Below are 21,709 nucleotides of genomic sequence, written 5' to 3'. Positions count from 1 at the left end.
TCGCCACTCTCTAAATGGCATATTTGATGACAGAACTTCTGAATTTTACTGTAGGCCAATTTTCTATTATTTTCCTTTGTGGTTAGTGCTACTTCCACTGTAATGTTAAGACTGTCTACTCCAAAACCATTAATATCTTCTCTCATGTTATCCTCTGGAAACTTTCTACATTTTACTGACACACTTATAGCTATAATCTATTTGGAGATGATTCTGTGTATGATGTGACAGGACTTCTATTTTTTTCTATAGAGATACCCAGTTGACCTGGAATCCCTTCTCTTTTTTTAAGATTTATTTATTTATTTGAAAGTCAGAGTTTCAGAGAGAGAGAGAGAAACAGAGGGAGAAAGATCTTCCATCTGCTAGTTCACTCCCCAGATGACTGCAACAGCCAGGGCTGGCCAGGTAGAAACCAGGAATCAAGAGCTTCATCCGGGTCTCCCACATGTGTGGTAGGGGCCCAAGTACTTGGGCCATTACCCACTGCTTTTTCTAGGCCATTAGCAGGGAGCTGGACTGGAAGTGGAGGACTCGAGCTGGTGCCCATAGGGGATGCCGGTGTTGCAGGCAGCAGCCTTACCCACTGTGCTACAAAGCCAGCCCCACGGGATCACTTCCTGAAATGACCAATCTTTCCTCATTGTATTGCAGTGCTCCCTTTTGTTCTTGTGCTCATCTACCTCTGCATTTTCTTTTCTATCCCACTGGTTGGTTGGTCTATCTTTGCCCCAATACCATGTTCTAGTAATTATGTAGTTTGGACTGGTAGTGTAAGTCCTCCAATCTTGTTCTTCAGGATTGCCTTAGGTATTCTCTCCTGTTGTGTCTCCATATAACTTTGGGAAGCAGTTTGTTGATTTATACACACGCACACACACACACACACACACACATCTGCTAGTATTTTTACTATATTCATAATAACCTATAAATTGATTTGAGAAAAGTGATCCTATTGAGTCTTCTAATTCATGAAGATGGAATAGGCCATCTCGTTTAGTTCCTCTCTGGAAGCAACAAGCTCTTTGAAAGAGAAAACAGTACAGAAGGCAATGCTCACCTCAATGGGGGGTCCTTCACTTAAGGTTCTTGATCCTTCAAATTGTGGCTGCTCAACAGTTAGTAATGCCTTATAACAAGTATTTCCACTAGTTTTTCTTGAAAGAGGACTTATCTGATATAAACTTGTCCATCGAAGTGGAAGTGAGTATGAGACATAAAACAGAAGTGGAATAAAACAGGGCTCCGGGATCCAGCAGATTTGGTATTTTGATATTTACTCTACTTGTGCACTTAGCAAGCCTCAAGTTCCCTCAAAAACAGCAGCTTAAAGATCCAGCCATGGGGGCCGGTGCTGTGGCACAGTAGGTTAATCCTCCGCCAGCAGTGCTGGCATCCCATATGGGTGCCAGTTCTAGTCCCGGCTGCTCCTCTGCCAATCCAGCTCTCTGCTGTGGCCTGGGGAAGGAGTGGAGGATGGCCCAAGTCCTTGGGCCCCTGAACCCACATAGGAGACCGGGAAGAAACACCTGGCTCCTGGCTTCATTTCGGCGCAGCTCTGACATTTGCGGCCATTTGGGGAGTGAACCAATGGATGGAAGACCTCTCTCTCTGTCTCTCCCTCTCACTGTCTGTAACTCTACCTCTCAAATAAATAAATAAAAATCTTTTAAAAAATTTTAAAAAAGATCCAGCCCTGGGAGACCCTGGGGTGTCTGAGAATCGCTGTTGTTCTGAAAGAAAGATACAAGGAAAAGAAGACAGAAACTGCAAGGAGCCATCCGAAGACTACGGACGGTCACTGTGAGTTCACCACGCACAGGCACTACACTGACTATGAAACAGAGTTCGCTTCATTTCACAAGAGAAGCTACAGAATTAAAGAGTCACTTGTCCCAGGTCTCACAGGCGAGACCATTAAGTGAGAAAGCCTGGATTTCAATCCACAAAGCCCGATTTAGGGAAGCTGCTCATTTAGAGACATCAGAAGTGGACCCAAGTTTAAACCCTATTGTAGGGCCAATGGGCATGGCAGGTTAAGTTGTTGCTTGCAACGCCAGCCACCAATACCAGAATGCCAGGTCCAAGTCCTCGCGGCTCTGCTTCCTAGTCAGCTTCCTGCTCACGAGCCTGAGAAGGCGGTGGATGATGGCCCAAGTACTTTCGCACCTCCCATATGTGTCAGCGACCCACATGGAGTCCTGGCTCCTGACTTTGACCAAGCCCAGCGTCAGCCATTGCTACCATTTGGGGAGTGAAGCAGGGGGTGGAAGAGCTCTCTTTCTCTGTCTCTTCCTCCCTCTGTGTCACTCTGTCTTTCGAATAAACAAGAAAGAGAGGAGAGAGAGAGAGAGAGAGAGAGAGAGAGAGAGAGACAGAGGGAGGGAGGGAAGGAGGGAGGAAATTTAGACCTTGTCTAAATATGATCAAAGTCAGTGAACTCAAAAGGCTTCCATAGCCTTGGCAACTCATGACAAGAGCCTAGGGTGATTATGGATGCCATAAACAAGAGTGTCAATTTGTTAAGTCAACAACAGGAGTCACTGTGCACTTACTCTTCATGTAGGATCTTTGTCCTTAGTGTGCTGTACATTGAGATTTAATGCTATAACTAGTACTCAAACAGTATTTTTCACTTTGTGTTTCTATGTGGGTGCAAACTGTTGAAATCTTTACTTAGTATATGCTAAACTGATCTTCTATATATAAAGAGAATTGAAAATGAATCTTGATGTGAATGGAAGGGGGGAGGGAGAGGGAAAGGGGAGGGTTGCAGGTGGAAGGGAAGTTATGGGGGGGAAGCCATTGTAATCCATAAGCTGTACTTTGGAAATTTATATTCATTAAATAAAAGTTTTAAAAAAAGGAAATCTTATTCTGTGTTCTCTAAGGAGCAATCAGAATTCTTTAAAGTTGGAATACAGGATTTAGGAAAGTCACTCTGGCTTCAAGAATAAATAAATCTCTCCACATGGGTTTGGGTTTTTTTTTTTTTTTTTTTTTTTTTTACAGGCAGAGTGGACAGTGAGAGAGAGAGACATAGAGAAAGGTCTTCCTTTGCTGTTGGTTCACCCTCCAATGGCCGCTGCGGCCGGCGCGCTGCGGCCGGCACACCATGCTGATCGGATGGCAGGAGCCAGGTACTGCTGCTGGTCTCCCATGCGGGTGCAGGGTCCACACACTTGGGCCATCCTCCACTGCACTCCCTGGCCACAGCAGAGAGCTGGCCTGGAAGAGGGGCAACCGGGACTAGAACCCGGGGTGCCGGCACCGCAAGGTGGAGGATTAGCCTAGTGAGCCGCGGCGCCGGATCCACATGGTTTTAAATGTAGACTTCTATGGCCTTGTCCAGCATTATTTAACAAAACCTTACATACAAAAACTTTTTAATTCTTGCAATTTATTAAGTCATATATTTAAGGAGACCACTGCCTACCATGCTGCAAATATTATCCATTTTCCTGGTTTATCTTTTCTACCTTGAGTTTCATTGTTCCCATAAAAAAAAACAAACTTGGGAAATGAATGGGTGAATTATTATATCCCCTATATATTCATGTTCCTTTCTGGCCTATTTCTACATGTTTAGAGCTATTAATTAGCTATCTTGCTTTCATGATTATTATTTTTTTAATTGCTAAAAAATCTATCAGCAGCATCATCTTGTCAAACTTCTGTGCATGTCTTCTGCTGGCATGGGGATTTTAGATGCTATAGCTATTTTAATAAATTATTTTAATTTCTCTGGTTATGAAAATAGTATGCACTTTTAGCTGATTTTTATGTGAACTTCATCTTTTGTGATTAATTCTTAATCTATTATTAGCCTTTTCCTTGTTGTCATCTTATCCCACTTGTTCTTTTCATTAAAACCTCATCATTGTTTGCCTTTTGGCAGAGACATTTGAGTTTGGCATTTTGTAAGTAGGTGATATTATCTAGTGTGATGTCTTACATACTTCAATACTGCATCAACTTATCACTGCGAAGCAACTGGGCCCATATGATTGTCTCCTTATTTTTTGCGTTCCCATTGTCTGAGACTTGATGTTGAAATCCTCTGTTGACTTACAATGATGACCTACCTTGTTGGATGCGCCTTCATTGTCTTGCTTCTCAGAATATTTGCCAGTCTTGCAAATTTGATGGATAAGTTGCCTCTTGGGCTTTTATTAAAGTGATTTCTTAAGTTAGCTGATGGGGAAGATTTTACATGTTCCACAATAATAATGATAATAATAGCAAAATAATAATAATAAATTTGATTGTTCATTAAGTGCCTGGTTCTGTGCTAAGTGCTTCACATACATTATCTCAGTTAATCCTTCCAAAAATAATTATTAGCCAGCCTTTTAGTACATGATGATATTAACTCAGCCACTTAATGGCAGAATGCAATTCAGTGCCAGGTCTTTCTGACTCCTAAGCCCACATTCTGCCATTCAATAATCTTCCCTTAGCTGAAGTTGCTCCTTCTACAGGTTTGGGTACTTGCAGTCCAACTGCAATCCAGAAATATTAAATGGGAAAATTGCAGAAACGGAGGCATGACGAGACTTAAGTTGGTAGTGTTCTAAGGTGATAGGATCTCGCACTGTGTTCTGCGGGTGTGTCCCCCCTGAGTGTGTTGTCATCCGTCTACAAGTCAGTAGCCTTCCCAGTCACCAGATCAGCTGTCGCCACACCACAGGGGTTGTGTGCAGGTACACCTTATTTTACTTAACAATGGCCCCAAAGCACCAGAGCAGTGACACTGGCGATTTGGATGTGACAAAGAGAAACCGTCAAGTTTAAGGGAAAATGTGAAAGTTCTTGACTAAAGGAAAGAAAAAAAGATTGCATAGTGAGGTTGCTAAGAACTACAGTACAATAAGATATTTTGGGAGAAAGAGCCCACATTCACGTAACTTTTGTTGTAATACATTAACTTTTTTTTTTTTTTTTTTTTTTTGGACAGGCAGAGTGGACAGTGAGAGAGAGAGAGACAGAGAGAAAGGTCTTCCTTTGCCGTTGGTTCACCCTCCAATGGCCGCCGTGGCCAGCGCACTGCGGCCGGCGCACCGCGCTGATCCGAAGGCAGGAGCCAGGTGCTTCTCCTGGTCTCCCATGGGGTGCAGGGCCCAAGCACTTGGGCCATCCTCCACTGCACTCCCGGGCCACAGCAGAGAGCTGGCCTGGAAGAGGGGCAACGGGAACAGAATCCGGCGCCCCGACCAGGGCTAGAACCTGGTGTGCCGGTGCCACAAGGCGGAGGATTAGCCTAGTGAGCTGCAGCGCCGGCCAATACATTAACTTTTCTCTTTTATTATGAGTTGTTGTTAATCTCTTGCTTTGCCTAATTTATAAATTAAACGTTATCATAAATCTGAATGGACAGGAAGAACGCATTCTGTCTAGGGCTTGGTGCTGAGGTTTCAGGGCTCCACTGGGGGTCTTGGAACGAATCCCTCGCAAACGTTAGCATCATGTGATCCCATCGCTTTCTCGTGGCCCTGAAAACTTGGCTGAGTCTTGGGTCTTGGACTTCACTGGTGACCTTCTGTGTATTCTACTTTATGGAATAAAACATTCTAGCACTTTTTGCAAGCTTATAAAATTTTTTAAAAACCTAGGGGGAACTTTAGTTTGTAAATAAACTTTGACTAGAACTGAAATAAAACGGCAACATATCTAAACTTTTAAATGCACACAAATGACTGACTTCCTCCAGCCTGCCCTCATTTCTGACATCTTCCAGTATTCGTACTTGGCTTCCCTATCAGTGTTTCCCAGGCAGGTAGCTGAAGATTTAGGGAAGCATGGAGAGAATTGTTATGTCATTGGTTCAGGGAAGTTTGCATTCTGCCTTCCAGAAACAAAGGACAAACACCTGAACCCCATTCCCAGGACTTGAGCCAGCAGGGGGTGCATGTATAAGCCCCAGATGAAAGGCAAGGTTGTTAAAGGACCACGCAGTTCTGCTAACCCATGGTTTTGCTTTCTGCCATTTCAGTTAACCTAGAGGCACCTATAGTTCAAAAATATTCAAGGGAACAGAATTAAATAATGAGGCCAGCGATGGGCACCAGTTCGAGACCCAGCTGCTCCACTTCTGATTCAGCTCTCTGCTATGGCCTGGGAAAGCAGTAGAAGAGGGCCCAAGTCCTTGGGCCCCTGCACCCATGTGGGAGACCTGGAAGAAGCTCCTGGCTCCTGGGTTTGGATCGGTGCAGCTCCGGCCGTTGTGACCAATTGGGGAGTGAACCATCAGATGGAAGACCTTTCTCTCTCTCTCTGCCTCTCTTCTCTCTGTGTAACTCTGACTTTCAAATAAATAAATAAATCTCAAAAAAAAAGATATAAATAATGCATGAGCTTTAAATTGTAAGCCATTCTGAGTAGTATAATGAAATCTCATGCCATCCACTCAGGACGTGAACCATTCCTTTGTCTGGCTTATCCACACAGTACATGCTACGTACCCTGTTAGCTGCTTGATAGCCATCTTGATTATCAAGTGAAAAGCATACCAACACACACACAGCATGTCTAAGGTTCAGTCTTTTTTTTTTATTTATTTATTTTTTTTAATTTTTTGACAGGCAGAGTGGACAGTGAGAGAGAGAGACAGAGAGAAAGGTCTTCCTTTGCCGTTGGTTCACCCTCCAATGGCCCCCTCGGCCGGCGTGCTGCGGCCGGCGCACCGCGTTGATCCGATGGCAGGAGCCAGGTGCTTATCCTGGTTTCCCATGGGGTGCAGGGCCCAAGGACTTGGGCCATCCTCCACTGCACTCCCTGGCCACAGCAGAGAGCTGGCCTGGAAGAGGGGCAACCGGGACAGGATCCAGCGCCCCGACCGGGACTAGAACGCAGTGTGCCGGCGCCACAGGCGGAGGATTAGCCTATTGAGCCGCGGCGCCGGCCTAAGGTTCAGTCTTACCCATGGTTTTAGGCATCCATTGAGGGCCTTAAATTATGTGGAAATGGTGGCTGTGCATGCACGGGCCTTGCTCCCCCAGGAGAGGTCATGCCGTCTGGGTGCACATCCTGGCTGCCCCTTTGGTCCCATGCACCTGTTCCTAGCCAGGGCCTGAAGAGGAAAGCCTCTTCCGACCCTTCTTGGTCACCGCAGAGTTTTCTCATGACGGACATCAGACTTCTCATTGCTAAATCCATCCTCATGGTTTAGTAGTCTGTCAACATGACTACAAATTTCTGTAATCCAGTGTTAGCCATGACTCCCACTTCTGTTTCAGATTTAAAACTCGCTCAGCATCATCACACAGATTTTACTTAGGGCACCTCTTAGATCCAAAGATGGCGTGTGGAGATGGAGGGATGTTTACCTTGGGTACGAATCAGGTCACGGATTCCTTTGTGGTTTTTCAAAAAATCATCCAGCCTTTAGAAAATTCTCCAGATGCCTTGGCCGATACCAAGAAAGAGATCTGGCAGTTTTTCTCTGCCAGTGCACAACACAACAAGAAGAAGCAGAGTTGGTCTGAGAAGGTGTAGGAGAACTGGCTGACTCAGCCACCACGGTGTGGGTTTGTAGAGATGGCGGCCCGGACGGCCATGCTGGAAGGTTCTCAGGATTGCTCATGATCACCTCGAGAGGTAACGTGGTGTACTGGAGCCACAGAGGGTTTTAACAGCATTTAGCTCTGTGCCTAAAACATCGGAGCCGGCGCTGTGGTACATCAGGTTAAAGCCGCAGCCACATGGGTGCTGGTTTGAGTCCCAGCTGCTCCACTTCCAATCCAGCTCTCTGCTATGGCCTGGGAAAGCAGTGGGAGAAGGTCCAAGTCCTTGGGCCCCTGCACCCACGTGGAAGACCTGGAGGAAGCTCCTGGCTCCTGGCTTTGGATTGGTGCAGCTCTGGCCGTTGCTGTCATTTGGGGAGTGAACCAGAGGATGGAAGACCTCTCTCTCTGGCTCTACCTCTCTCAGTAACTGTCTTTCAAATAAATAAAAAATAATAAAATAATAAAAAACTATCCACAAATGTACATTTCATCCCTAGATCCTCCACTGAATTTTATAAAGTTGTTGTTATAAACCTAAGCTTCCTCTATTGCAAAGTATGGAACCCATCCCTTATCTCCACGAGCCCTTTTGTATTAAATAGCACAGCCCGTGGCGTGCTTACAGGTCCTGGCTCCCTGGAACTGACCCACTCTTGTTTTCCAAGTCTTCATTTTCCCGCTTTCTTATTTTATGTTTTGTTTTTTTTTTTTTTTTTTTCACTTTCCAAACCCGCACCCCATTTGTGGTGCATAGTTCTTCATGGGGACTTGTGACCCCCCAGCTCCTCAGGATCACGGAGCCCACAGCCTCATACTCTTCTCAAACATGAAGTGGAATGCTGCAAGGCTGGGAGATGCGACCCCACTGCTCTCTCCCCTTCCATCTCCAGCTTCCGGTTCCCCCAAATGACAGCCGCCTGACCCTCTCCAGTTGCCAAAAGGAATGCTTTATGGTCTCTACCTTACCTATGGTCATAGAATAGACCCCAGCAGCTCTGTGAACATACAGGTAGGATGTCCCACCCCACCTGCTAATCTCCTTCCCAAAGATGGATGATTCTTGCCCTGGTTGACCTTGGGCTTGGCAGTTAGGCCACTGGGTTCCCAGGAACCCGGGGAACAGGTGCACTCAAGTTCTCTGCCCCTCTGCAGCTTTCCCCTTGCTTTGATGTAAGAGAAGTGGGTTCTCGACTGTGAGCTCAGATTTTAGGGGAGGGATTGGGCCCTGTGTTCCAGTGGGAAGAGCCCCTGAGCATTTAAAAGACATGCCTGCGGCTGCTTGCGTGTGGATCCAGCGGTGACACCACCAGAGGAGGAGGTCTGTCCTGGGTCACACAGGTGGAGTCCTCATGGTGGGATGAGTGCCCTCACAAGAGGTCAGAGAGACCCTCACCCCTCGCACGGGTAAGAACACAGCCAGGAGGCACCGCCTATGGACCAGAAAATGGTTCCTCACCAGACAGTAAACCTGCCACCGCCTAGATCCTGGGCGTCCCAGCCTCTGGAACTGTAAGAAATCCAGTTTGGTAACATGGAACCTGCCCAGCCTGTGCTGTTTTATGGTAGCAGCTGGCTGACCGGGAGTGTGAGTTGGGTTTTGGCCTGACAGTCGAGAGAAGCCTCTCTCGGGCTTGGGGCCTCAGCAGTTTACTAGACCTGCTTGGCGGGTGGGCAGCAGCCAGTGAGAACGTGCTGCCTCCCTGCTGTTGTCTCACAGGTCCGTCTCTCCTGACAGTGCTGCTTCTAAGACAAGAAGCACCATCCAGGCGTTCCTGGGTCTTCTGGACACGGGACCGCAGCGCGCACCTCCCCTAGCACTTAGTGTAGCTAGAGAAGCCTCTGTGGGTTTTTTGAAAATCTCCACTTAAGCAGAGTTTTATCCTCCATGACAAATCCTTCTAAGTCTTGCCGTTCTTTTCAGCTGCTCCAGGTCTTGTGTTCCAAAGCCTCCTATAGTGTGTGCTCCTCAGAGAAACCCCACGACAGCTCTACTAATAGCAGATACTCCCAGGAGAGAGTTCAGGCAGAAAGGATCCCCATTCACTCTTCACCTTGAACTTCACTGGTTTCTCCCCTTATTCAACAAGCTCCTCCCTGCCTCTGGGCCTTTGCACATGCCGTAGCCCTATCCAGAGCACTCTCTGTCCTCAATCTCCACCCCACCCCAACACCTTTACCCCCGTGCAGCCTGGTCTTCACTAGGGTCTCCCTCTTGCACCCTTTAGTTCTCAGTTTGCATGTCACTTCTTCAGAGGGGCTTCTCTGAGCAGACCTCCCCTCCTCCAGCCCAAGCTTGGAGGACCCTCTGTGTCCCTCTCTATCACCCTGATCCTACCCTTATACCATAGCTCATGTTTCTAATTATAAGCATATTTTTGTTCATTTCATACTTACCTCTCCCACTATCCTCTAAGCCCCATGCAGATAGGGGCCTGAATGCCATTGTAACCCCACTGCCAACCCAGGGCATACAAAGCCTGCAGTAGATCTATAATGGAATGGATAAATAAACACTGACTATTTTAGGACTATCTTCCCTAGAAGATGAAAGAAGATAACAAATTTGAAAATACAGCACTTGAGTTTACACTTGGGGTAGGGAAGCTTTCTTCTGCCAAGGGCCACTTGGACATTTACAGCATCATTTTCAGGCTGCACAAAATTATCAACTGAAAAATTAGCTTGCTGGGGCTGGCCTTGTGGTTGAGCTGCTAGCTGCTAGCTGGAATGCCAGCATCCCATATGGACACCAGTTCAAGTCCCAGCTGCTCCACTTCTGATCCAGCTCTCTGCTAATGCACCTGGGAAAGCAGCAGAAGATGGCCTAAGTGCTTGGGACCCCACACCCATGTGGGGGACCCAGAAGAAGCTCCTGGCTGCTGGCTTCAGCCTAGCCCAGATCTTGCTGTTACAGCCATTTGGGGAGTAAACCAGCAGATGGAAGATTTCTCTCATTGTCTGTCTGTCTTTCTCTCTTTCTCTGTGACTCTGCCTTTCAAATAAATAATAAAATAAATATTGTTTTAAAAAATAAGCTTGCTGTAGATTTATTAAATTTTGAGTCCTGCCTGCTATTGCCTTGGCAGGGCCAGACCAAATGATCTTTCAGGCCTCCTACGGCCCACAGGTTGGACATTCCCCAGCCGTGGACAGAATAACAATTCTCTATCTTACGTATACTAACAGTTGACGCCAATTAACATGACTGGTTTGTCACATGGGGAAATCAGAGTGACCGCACAAGCCCACTTGCCTCGCACTGTCCCAGTTTTACCCCTGAGTCCTGTGTGCTGGGAAACCCTGGTTCCAGGCAAACCGAGAGGCTGATCTTATCCGGGTTGAGAAGATGGCACACGTCCCTGTCTTTTAGCACCAACACCCATCAAGCTGTGTGGCCCTCCTGGCTGTACCAGGATCTTCTCTTCAGCCAAAGGCGTGCTTTGGCTGGAAACCAAACCTGGAGCAGGGCTCTTATTTTGGTGGGTGTATTAAACTTGGGAACCCTACGCCCCATTTTTTTGTGGAGTAGCTCTCTCTAAATAAGCTTCTGTTTTTATCATACTCAGCACTTTCCGCTTTCCATGTGTTGTCCAGAGCTTTTACTCACACGTAGACAGTAAGAAGTTTCAGCCACCAGCGATCTGGGTGCACCTTTATTTGGGTTTTCCTTTGCAGCTGTTTTGGAGCTGCTTCTGTGATGGCTCTTTGGGAAGCTGGTGGCAGGAACTCCTCCTCCCTGTTTTCCTTCCGCTCCGTTCAGATCTGCCTGTTGCTTGGAGGACGCTCCCTCTGCCAATCCTCAACACCCTCTCTGGCTCACGGAGTTTCTTGTGACCTGCTCATCTAGAAGATGGTTTCTGCTTTCTCCGATGGGCTGGTCATGATTTCCAGTTTGCCAGTTCTGTTTCTGTGGTCCCTTTTTGTAATGCCTTGAGGCCTGTGATTATAAAAAGAGAGGCTGGATTCAATATCTTCCCGTATCTGAATTTCCAAGAAATGCTTTGCGAACCTGCTCTTCTCTCTGTCCTTCCTGTCTGCTTCCATTGTCCTCCATCTTATACCAGCTATTGCTAATAGCACCACCCGAGGCTGTCTTCTTTCATTTCATCCCCTTTTGTTCTTTCCTGAATTGAAGTATTAACCCGTCTACTTCGTGCTTTGTTCAGAGATTTGTCTGCCTGGTAACTCAGCAGCCCTTATGACTTCTCTGCTTTGAGTTTTAATAGGGTTCCTTTTTTTTTAATATTTCTATTTGAGATGCCAGGAGAGGGGAGGAGAGAGAGAGAGAGAGAGAGAGAGAGAGAGAGAGATTGCACTCCCTTCTGCTGGTTCACTCCCCAGATGCCTGCAATGGCCAGCGCTGGGGAAAGCCAAGAACTCATCCGGGTCTCCCACATGGGTGGAGGATCCCATCCCTTGAGCCATCACTGCTGTCTCCCAGGGTCTGCACTAGCAGGAAGGTGGAGTGAGTTATTGAAGCCAGGTGCTCCAGTATGGGATGTGGTATTTTAAATGACAGCTTAGCTTTGAGGCCAGATGCCCACCCATAGAGTTCTATTTTTATAGAGAGATAAAAACACAAATTTGAGTGTGAAGCCTTGTAATTCATGCTAGCTGTATCTGCATTTTGCCATTTGGAGTTGGGTATCAATGCAGAGCCCGTGGCGACACCATTCCCCAGTGATACCATCTCTGGATTTTAGACAGAGGGACTTAACGGTACCCTCACCCCTCTGAATCCATACCCATAAAGTGATACGATGTGTTACAGAGTCTATCCAGGACTTGGGAGGAAAAAAGAATCCAATGTGTAGTTATCTGAAACTCAGTAAGTAGGAGCTATGTGATAAGGTGCAAAAGAGAAGCACTTGGCTACCAAAAAGACTGTTTCTAGCTCATGAATAATCAAATCAATATGAAAATCTTCATAACCAAAATAACCTACAGGCACAACAGACTCAGAGGTTTGGGGAGACCTCATGATTTCTCCTTGAAACATGCCAAAGACTATTTTCATTGACTCCAAGTAACAGATACACACACAGGAAGCCTTCAATAATGGGAAGCTCATTGGGAGAATGCAGTAGACCCTCCAGCCAATGCTTCTCTCTCTCTCTCTCTCTCTCTCTCTCTCTCTCTCTCTCCCTGCACCTCCCCCCACCCTGTGACGCTTCTGCCTTGCTTGGTCTCTCCTGGGCCACTGCCCTAAGCCGAGACAATCTGATGGGCTTAGATGATTGGCACCCGGTAGGAGTTTCTCTATCAGGCAGCCTTGAGCTCCAGCTGGTCAAATCAAGACGGCAGAACTTGTCCTGCTCAAAGCAGAAGGCTTTACATGCCATAAAAAGTTGCAAAGAGGCTACTTCTCTAGAAGAGAACTGTGTAGCTGGCACCTTGGAGGCTGTGTAAGGAAAGAAGTGAGAACATGAACAGCTGACAAAGCAAACAAACTGGAAGTTCTAACTTAGAAAAAGGGTTAAAAGAGACTTTTTAATTTTTCCTGTGACACTTATGGCTGTCTTTTGCCTCCGTGCCTTTTGCTTTGATGTATGAGATTAGGGGAAAAAAGTCAATGTTTGGCCATTTTTTTTTTCCCTACACAAAGACAATTTTATCCATTTGGATCTTCTAACTACAACTTGAAATACCACTGGCTTCCTCTGCCATTTTTTGCATCCAAATCTGACCGAACCTTTCAGACCCTATGCAAATGCTAATCCACCAGGCAACGTGCCTGAGTCTCCCTGCTGGAAGGAGCCCTGCTCCCCTGCTGAGTCTCTGCTTGTCATCTGCTAGTTCATCGTGACCCAGTCACTCCCACGCGGTGGGGTAGGTAGACAGAGCTGACCTCAAGTCCTAACCATGAACTTCATTTCTGTCCTAATCGCACTTTCCCAGTATCTCCTGGGAATAGAAAACAAACACGAAGCACAATAAATAAATATTTGTTGGAATAATCTATTATAGTGGTTTTAATCATTTCTTTATTTCTAAAACAGGAATTAAATCAGCTGAAATTTCACAGGCTCTCACATCTAGAATCTTCTCATTTGTTTATGGAGATGCACAGAATACGTCTTCTTTCCATTAAAAAGATACACTTAAAACAATGTTTTAGATGTTTAAAAACACAGCTCACTCCTACCATCGCTGAGATGCAGTTCTTTCCTGTTCCTGCTGTCCATGCTTCATCATAGACACAGGGGACTTTACCGTCAGAGTCCTGGCAGAAACGTAGCAGTACGCTCTCTCCTGTTGGAAACTGTATGGGCTCCTGTGATCAGCGTGCCCCACAGCTGTGTGGTTCTCAGAGCTGTCTTTGCACTCTCTGCTTGGTGTTCCAGTCAGTAGAGCACCCAGAATTTACTCCCATTCCTAGTCCACGGATGATTTGTATGGTTTCAAGTATGCTTCTCTTTACACTTATGAGAAGATAGTAGAATCGGCTTTTGTCGTCATTTAGCTTTTCTGTTTCTGTTGAATTATCTGCACAGCACATTTCCATAATTGAGATAACTGAAAGACTCAGAGTGACAGTTAGGGCCCTTGATGGATGTCATTGGGACAACTCCAAGAAGACAGAGGCATTCATCGGTTTCACAACTATGTCAGCTTCCAGGATTTATCCTAGCTGGTCAAGAATAGCATTTATCCATTTGTTATTTTATTAGTTTTTTTAACAAAATATGTATATAGCTTCTGTTCGTTTACCTCTTATGAACTTGATTATTTCTTATAAGTAACACTTTTAAAACACTCTAAATAAGGTAAGACTTAACTTCCTGTCAAATTTAGATAAACATGATTTGTCATCTAGTTTGCTTTTTAATTTTAGCTATGGAGGTTTAGGTTTCTTCGTTTGTGTAAGTTTTTTATGGAAAACTAAACCAAATCAAAATATCAACAGCAAAATGAAACCATTTGTGTGTTATCTAGACTCTATGAAATAGACTAAGCAAAATAAATTAAAAAGTTCGAAGTTAAGTGTTGTATGATTAACTTGTTATGGTAGCCTTAAATCTTCATCTGATAACATATTATATAATTCATAACTTCAATAACAATTTATTTGTGACAAGTTCTCCATACCTCATTTAATTTTCTTACATCTCCCAAAAAGCTATAATTTCAAAATAAGCAAATCAACTTTTAAATTAAATCAATTAAAAAACAAAACTTTAATTCTTTCTTAACATTTTTATGACTGAAAAAGTGGTATGTGCTTATTTTATTAAAATTAAACTTGACAGAAAAGAATTAAAAATAAATAAACCTCAACCCTGATCTCCCCCTCCTATTGACATGGAGGTGTCTTCTCTCCTGGTCATTTCTCCACTCTGTGTGCAACTGTGAAAGTCCTTTCCTCACATTTTGATTCCACTGTATTGCCTCATATGAGTTCATTACCTGATTTTTTTCAGTGAGCATTTTCCAATTTTATTAAGTATCTCAGAACTGATTGTATAATAGCCGATGTGAGCTACTTATGCCTCTACCTTAGAAGCGATTAGAACTCTTGAAGGAAGTCTTCTCATTCTTTAGTGGAAGGATGAGTCTGACTTTTCTGCCCTTGAGTCTGAGGTCAAGTTCATGGGAGCAGCTGACAACAGTTGTCTTTTGTGGGAGCCAAAGCTCTCCCTAGGCCCCTCCTTGTCACACACTCTATCAGCTCTGTCCACCTCCTAAAAGCCCATGGACAGGGCGTTCTGAGATGCTTCTTCTACTTAGGCTATGTTTTCCTCCTGTTTCCACAGCTGTGTTTAACTGCAATGCTTTGGGCATCACACTATAAAAGAAACCCTGGCAGAGGCCAAGGTGTGGAGAAGGCGGGGAGGAGGCTGGTGGACGCCCTCGGACACTGCACTGATGGAAAGGGACTCACCGACGGGCAGTGTCACATCTGTTACTGTGCCATGGCCAAAGTGGCAGAGAACGTGAGACCACTCAAACCTGCATCCAAGCCCACGTTCCACCTCTTGATTGCCGAAGCTGGGCAGCCACGGAGAAGCCACCTAATTGAAGTCCAATCTTTTCTGTGTGCAGCAAGTGCATCACTAAGTTATGTGGGTTAAGGGATTGTGTGTAACTTCCCTGTGTTATGCCTCAAGTAGAGGGGAAGAGGGAACTACTAAGACAACCTTCCTACGTCACTGTTCTTTAGTAATTCTACTTCTGCAAGCACATCAACAACAAATGGAACCAATACCTATTGGCCTCAAACTCTATGAAGAATGGATAGTTCCGACCAAGCCAGAGTTTTTAGTTAAGGCGGTGCTGGCAGCTAGAGCAAATCCCCAAACTCCAACAGCTCAACCCAATAGTTCTGTGGTGCACGCAATCACCCAACACACGAGCTGATGGACACTGGGCAACCTTGCAGGGACCAGGTTCTTGCCACATTGTGGCTCCATCCTCCAGAATCTTCTGTACTTGGCCAATCCACAGGGGGGAAAAAAAGAGAGAGAGAGAGAGAGACAAGACACACATGTAATTGTTAACTGTCACAGCCAGATGGTGACACTCATCAACTCCATTCACACTTCAGTGGCGAGAAGCAGTTTCACAGCACACCTGGCTTCAAAGATGGGCGACTCAGTCTAGGCTCGGTGAGCGGCTATGAGACCGTCGCAGGCATTCATGGAATTACCTAGAAGGGCACATATGCCAGAAGGAGATGTTGAGACTGAGCACCACCAAAAGCAAATCCAGTGGTTCTCTCTGGGACTTTTCCAGCATGCTCTTGCCGTCTTGCTGACAGAGACCTGTGATTCTCCATTTGCGATACATATTGATTGTCCGTTCATTCAAACACAGGCTTATCAAGAACATACTCTGAGCCAATAACTTAGAGTGACATGTTGGAGGGCTGAGGCTCTCCCCGCTCACTGGTGGTGATGTCTACCCTTGCCTCCTCCCTCAGACATGCCGCAGCTGAGAGAGGAGAGCTGCTGTCCCCAGAGGCCTCGGCCCCATTCTAATACAAAACACAGATCCCGAAGTCTGGCTGCTGCTCTGATCCGGCCTGGGCCTCTGGTTGGCTGTGTGGCCTTGGGCAGGTTACCATGCCTCTCTGGACCTCTGCCCTCTTATCTGGAAGAGAAAGACGAGTGAGAGAGGGCCCATACAGCACACCGACGCACCAGCGAGTGTGCCCATCACCCCCGCCTCCGCCTTCCAGCCCACCCTACACGCCAAGCCACAGCAGCCCCCACCATCTTGCACAGGTTGGGAAATTGGGCAAAGAATTTGTTACTCAAATAAATAACTTTTCCTGAATCCACTAGCTGTGAAATCTGCCAGTGAGGATGTGCGAAGTGTGATTATTTTGATGACGGAAAATTGGAAAGAAAATGCCCTTAAAACACGGTTTGCCAATCCTTCTCCCGGACAAATATCACATCACCAGACATTTATTAAATGGTAATGAGACCCACTTTTGTGGAAAATGCTCAGTGGCGTTTTTTTCCACGTTTGCTCTCATTTAATTCCCAGTCACCCTGCAAAGAGGGCATTCCCGCACCTGCTGTACAAAGTGGGCGGCAGTGCGGCTCACCATTCACGCGGCGCCAGTAAGGGGCAGAGGCTGGAGGCGATCCTGGCGCTGTGCGGCGGCAGGGCGTGGCTCTGCCCCTGGGCACGCCCCCTCCCAGGTGCCGGGAATGAGGCTCCCTCCGGGATACCGCAGGAGGAATCACGGTGTTCACACGCGCCTGATCATTTTCCAGTCAACCCTGTGAAACGAGCAGCATGGGGCTGCCCTGGACGGTGCGGGGAGCGGAGATGCCGGGAGGCCCCCCAGGTGTCTCACCGGGGCGTCCGCCGTGGTGACAGCGGGGAGCCGCTGAGCGCCGACTGTGGAAGGTGCTCCTCAGACCTTTCTCAGCGCCCTGAACAAGTTGGCGCAGCAGGGGCCCCTGGCGCCCGCGTTTTATGCACCCAGGATGGCCACCTAAATGTCAGCATCCTATGCTTACCAACCACAAGCGAGGAAGAGTACAAAAATGAAACATCTTTCAACTCTCAAGAACCGGAAATTCTGTCACCCAGACACCTGGGGCAAAAAAATAGAGAGAGAGAGAGAGAGAGCGAGAGAGAGAGCATGCAATAAATATTTCTTGAGCATCTACTTTGTGATATGCTGCACTATCCAGGCAGACCACAGCTCAGCGGTCATGGAGTGGCAGCTTAGTAAGAAGAGACCGGTAAAAAATAAAACTGATAAATAATAAGCTTTAACTCTGGAGGACGCCAGGAAAGAGACAGAGTGGAGAATGCCAATAGAGAGGTGATGAGTGCAGATGACCAGCCTTGGGGAAGGCACTCCCACGGAAGGACGTGCGGTGACTGCAGTGTGACGAAGGTGCCAGGTTTGAAAAAGAGTGACAGAGCCAAGGGCACTGCGGTGACTGTTAACTAAGGAGCAGCAATAGCAAGGAGAACAGGGCGATGTCCAGGGGCATAGGAAGTGAGGCCAGTGGTTACAGGTGATCACAGACCCAATACCCTAAGTCATACACATGCACAGATCAAAGGAAGAGCACCTTAAAGGGCACATGTCAGCCAGGAAGAGCTTGTTCCAGGGACAACATTCGAGAAATTCATTCTACAATGCACCATACACAGTAAGTGATACTAATCACCTCAACACACACAGAAGGCATTCAATCGAGGGCAACATTCCGAATTAATGTTTTAAATCTCGGTGAGTTGGGATAGAAAAAGCAAATCTCTATCAGAAACTTTCAGCAGTTAAATCCCTAGTGGTGACGTCCTGGAAGCATTCCCACTGCAGACAAGCACAAGTCAGACTGATTGCTATCGTTGATACTGGTCATAATTGGCCTGGAGGTCAAATGACATGAAAATTAGCGATACAAGGACTGGAAAGGAAAAAAACACCCCCACCCTTTGCAGCTAATACAGATGTACTTCAAAAAGGTCACAGAAAATGGAATTAAAACATAAGTTTGTTTTGGTACAAAACAAGTTTTGAAACCCAATCATAGCTTTTTCCATAATACATATTTATCATAAATGTTGTGAAAGTCCCTTGTATGATTTCCCACCTTAAAAAACCCAAGACAATCAACTGAGAACTATTAAAATAATGAGAACTAAGAAATATAAATGGTATATAAGTAGCAATATAATAATTAATAATAAAGTCTAAAACTATGTATAGACACAACATCAATATAATTAACCCAATAGTTGTATCTCAGAACTGATTAATTTAGTAAGTTTTTTAAAGGATTTAATTTATAACAAAAAAGTACCTAGAAAATAAGTATATTTTTTAAATGTAAAGGACATGTGTAAAATAATTAAATAACTTATCTGAAGGGGTCGGGTAACAGGTTAAGCTACCCCCTGTGATGATAGCATCCCATAGGGGCGTCAGTTCAAGTTCCAGCTGCTCTAGTTCCAATCCAGCTCCCTGCTAACGCACCTGGGAAAGCAGCAAAGAATTGCCCAAGTACATGGGCCCCTGCACCCACATGGGAGACTGGGATGAAGCTCCTGGCTCCTGGCTCTTGGCTTCAGCCTGACCCAGTCTTGGCCATTGAGGCCATCTGGGGAGTGAACCAGAGGATGGAAAATCTCTCTCCCTCTCTCTCTCTCTCTCTCTCTCTACCTTTCAAATAAATAAATAAATCTTTAAAAAAAAAGAACTTAACTGAATAAAATTAAAACCTTAATATGGGGTATTAAATATAATAAACCCTATTCCCAGTTGGAAATTCAAGACTCAGTATAGAAAATATCTTGATTCACCTACATTTATCCATCAAGGCAATTCCAATGCAAATTCACCAGCATTTTATATTCAGGTCTTACCCTTCTAGACATCAAAACACACACTGTAGGCTATACTGATTATATAGTCTAGTACTGCTGCAGATATTGACAAACTGATCCATGGAATAGAATAATAAACTTGGAAGGAAGTTCAAGTATAGATCAACATTAAATGTACAGTAATGATGGCAGTGCAGATTGGAGGAGCAACCAGGGACCAGGCCAGGAGCAGAACTGAAATAATCCGAGTCCTAATTCATAGCAGCCATCCACAGAAAATAACCTTCCGATGAATTGAAAAGCAAACACACAAAAATATTAGAAGAAAATACAGATGAACAAAATAGATGAATGTTTTTAACGTAGAGTGGGAAGGCCCTCCTAAGTAAGCCTCAAAATCCAGAAATTACAAAAGCAAAGGTTCCTGGGGACGGTGCCTCGGGGAGGGGCGGGGGGTACCTTTGGCGCAGCAGCTAGGATGCCACATGGGTTGTCTTCATCCCACATCGCAGTACCTGGATTCAAGTCCCTGCTCCTCCACTTCTTCTCTTCAAAAAAACTTTATTTATTTGAAAGTCAGAGTTACAGAGAGAGATGGAAAGACAGAGGGGAAGAGATATCTTCTGTCCACTGGTTTGCTCCCCAAATGGCTGCAACAACTGGGATCAGGAGCCAGGATCTCCATTGGGGTCTTCCACATGGGTGGCAGGGGCTCAAGCCTTAGGCTGTCTTGCACTGCTTTCCCAGATGCGTAAGTGGAGAGTCGGAGGTGGAGCAGCCAGGATTGGAACTGAGGCTCTGATCTGGGATGCAGGTAACCTGCTGCGCCACAGCACTGGCCTCATGCTCCTCCACTTCTGACCCAGCTTCCTGCTAGTGCACACCTGGGAGGCAGCAGAGATGGTCACGTACCTGAGTCCCTACCACCACGTGGAGACCTGCATGGAGATCCGACTCCTAGCTTCAGCCTGGCCCAGCCCTGGCTCTTGCAGGCACTTGGAGAATGAAGCAGCACAAATAAGACATTTCTCTGTCCATCTCCATCTCTGTGCGTGTCTGTTTCTTTGCCTTTCAAACAAATGAAAATAAATAATATTTTTTTAAAAATGTGAAGACCCATAAAACTCAAAATCGCAGCATCACTAATTCCATCTTTTTTTTTTTTTTAATTTTTTTTTTTTATTTTTTATTTTTTTGACAGGCAGAGTGGACAGTGAGAGAGAGAGACAGAGAGAAAGGTCCCCCCCTGCCGCCGGTCCACCCTCCAATGGCCGCCGCGGCCGGCGCGCTGCGGCCGGCACACCGCGCCGATCCGACGGCAGGAGCCAGGAGCCAGGTGCTTTTCCTGGTCTCCCATGGGGTGCAGGGCCCAAGCACCTGGGCCATCCTCCACTGCACTCCCTGGCCACAGCAGAGAGCTGGCCTGGAAGAGGAGCAACCGGGACAGAATCCGGCGCCCCAACCGGGACTAGAACCCGGTGTGCCGGCGCCGCTAGGCGGAGGATTAGCCTAGTGAGCCGCGGCGCCGGCCTAATTCCATCTTTAATAAAATCATTAGATGCATAATACTTGACAGTTAGCAAGTCCTTCCAATCTTGTGTTTAAATGATCTTTACAGTAACCTTGTGAGTTTTGCAAAACAGAGATTATTATCCCATTTCATTAGGAACGAAATTGAGGTCCACTAAAGACATGTAACTGCCCCAAATCCCATAGTAAGAGGCAGAGCCAAGACTTTCTGGGAAACCTACTCTTCCCACACAAGTCCAGCTCATGTCAAATTGGTAGTACCCCATTTATCCAGACTTTAACCTTGGAAATGTGATGTTCAGGAATACTGCCCTTAACCCAGAAATGAGGCAATCCAAAGCCCCCATGCCAGCCCCCAAATCGGCTCTCGAAGTCCCTCCCTGGGTCAGTGCCTTTACTTAGGAGGCCCTCACTCAGAGACTTCTGCTTCCCCCAGCAAGTTGTCCTTAATCCAACTGGATGGGTTTCCCTGCCCCTGGAAGATCAGAAATAGAGAATTTGCGTGGGTGGGAGTGGGGGCAGGAGGAACCTTTGAGAAGCAAGCTGTGCTATTCTCATTGTTTTTACTCAAACACGAATCTTTGTTCTCCGATGCAAATTTTGAGAAGTTGGTGCAAATCTGCTCTGAACAAAAGAATTTTGGTTTGAACAAACAAAATCTGAGATGGGAAGTCTGGCTTTCCTAGTTGCGCTTTTGAGCATCTGCCTCTACCCACCAGCCCTCCAGGCTGGATCACGCCCAAATGTAGACCCGAACTTGCAGGGAGACTTCCCGGGTTGCTTATCAGTTACACAAGTCAAGAGAGCCCAGAATCTGGCATGTCAAGGTCACCGAGACAAAATTCTCATAAGATCAGGAGACCAAGCAAGCT

At 46.1% G+C, this 21,709-nt stretch overlaps 1 long non-coding RNA gene across 1 annotated transcript; it reads right to left on the bottom strand.

Moving 5' to 3' along the window:
• Window positions 1–13,452: 13,452 nt before the first annotated feature.
• Window positions 13,453–18,350, bottom strand: LOC149128826 (uncharacterized). Its single transcript, XR_016211129.1, has 2 exons — window positions 17,062–18,350; window positions 13,453–16,598 (listed from the first exon to the last, which is right to left on the bottom strand). It is a non-coding gene; the product is annotated as an uncharacterized LOC149128826 (long non-coding RNA).
• Between the last annotated feature and the right edge of the window lie 3,359 nt (window positions 18,351–21,709).

Source organism: Oryctolagus cuniculus, chromosome 1 (assembly GCF_051225735.1).
Source record: "Oryctolagus cuniculus isolate XC-2025 breed Fujian yellow rabbit chromosome 1, ASM5122573v1, whole genome shotgun sequence".
NCBI lineage: Eukaryota > Metazoa > Chordata > Mammalia > Lagomorpha > Leporidae > Oryctolagus > Oryctolagus cuniculus.
The sequence above is the reverse complement of the archived record's forward strand: the minus strand, read 5'-3'. Positions and strand labels throughout refer to the sequence as shown.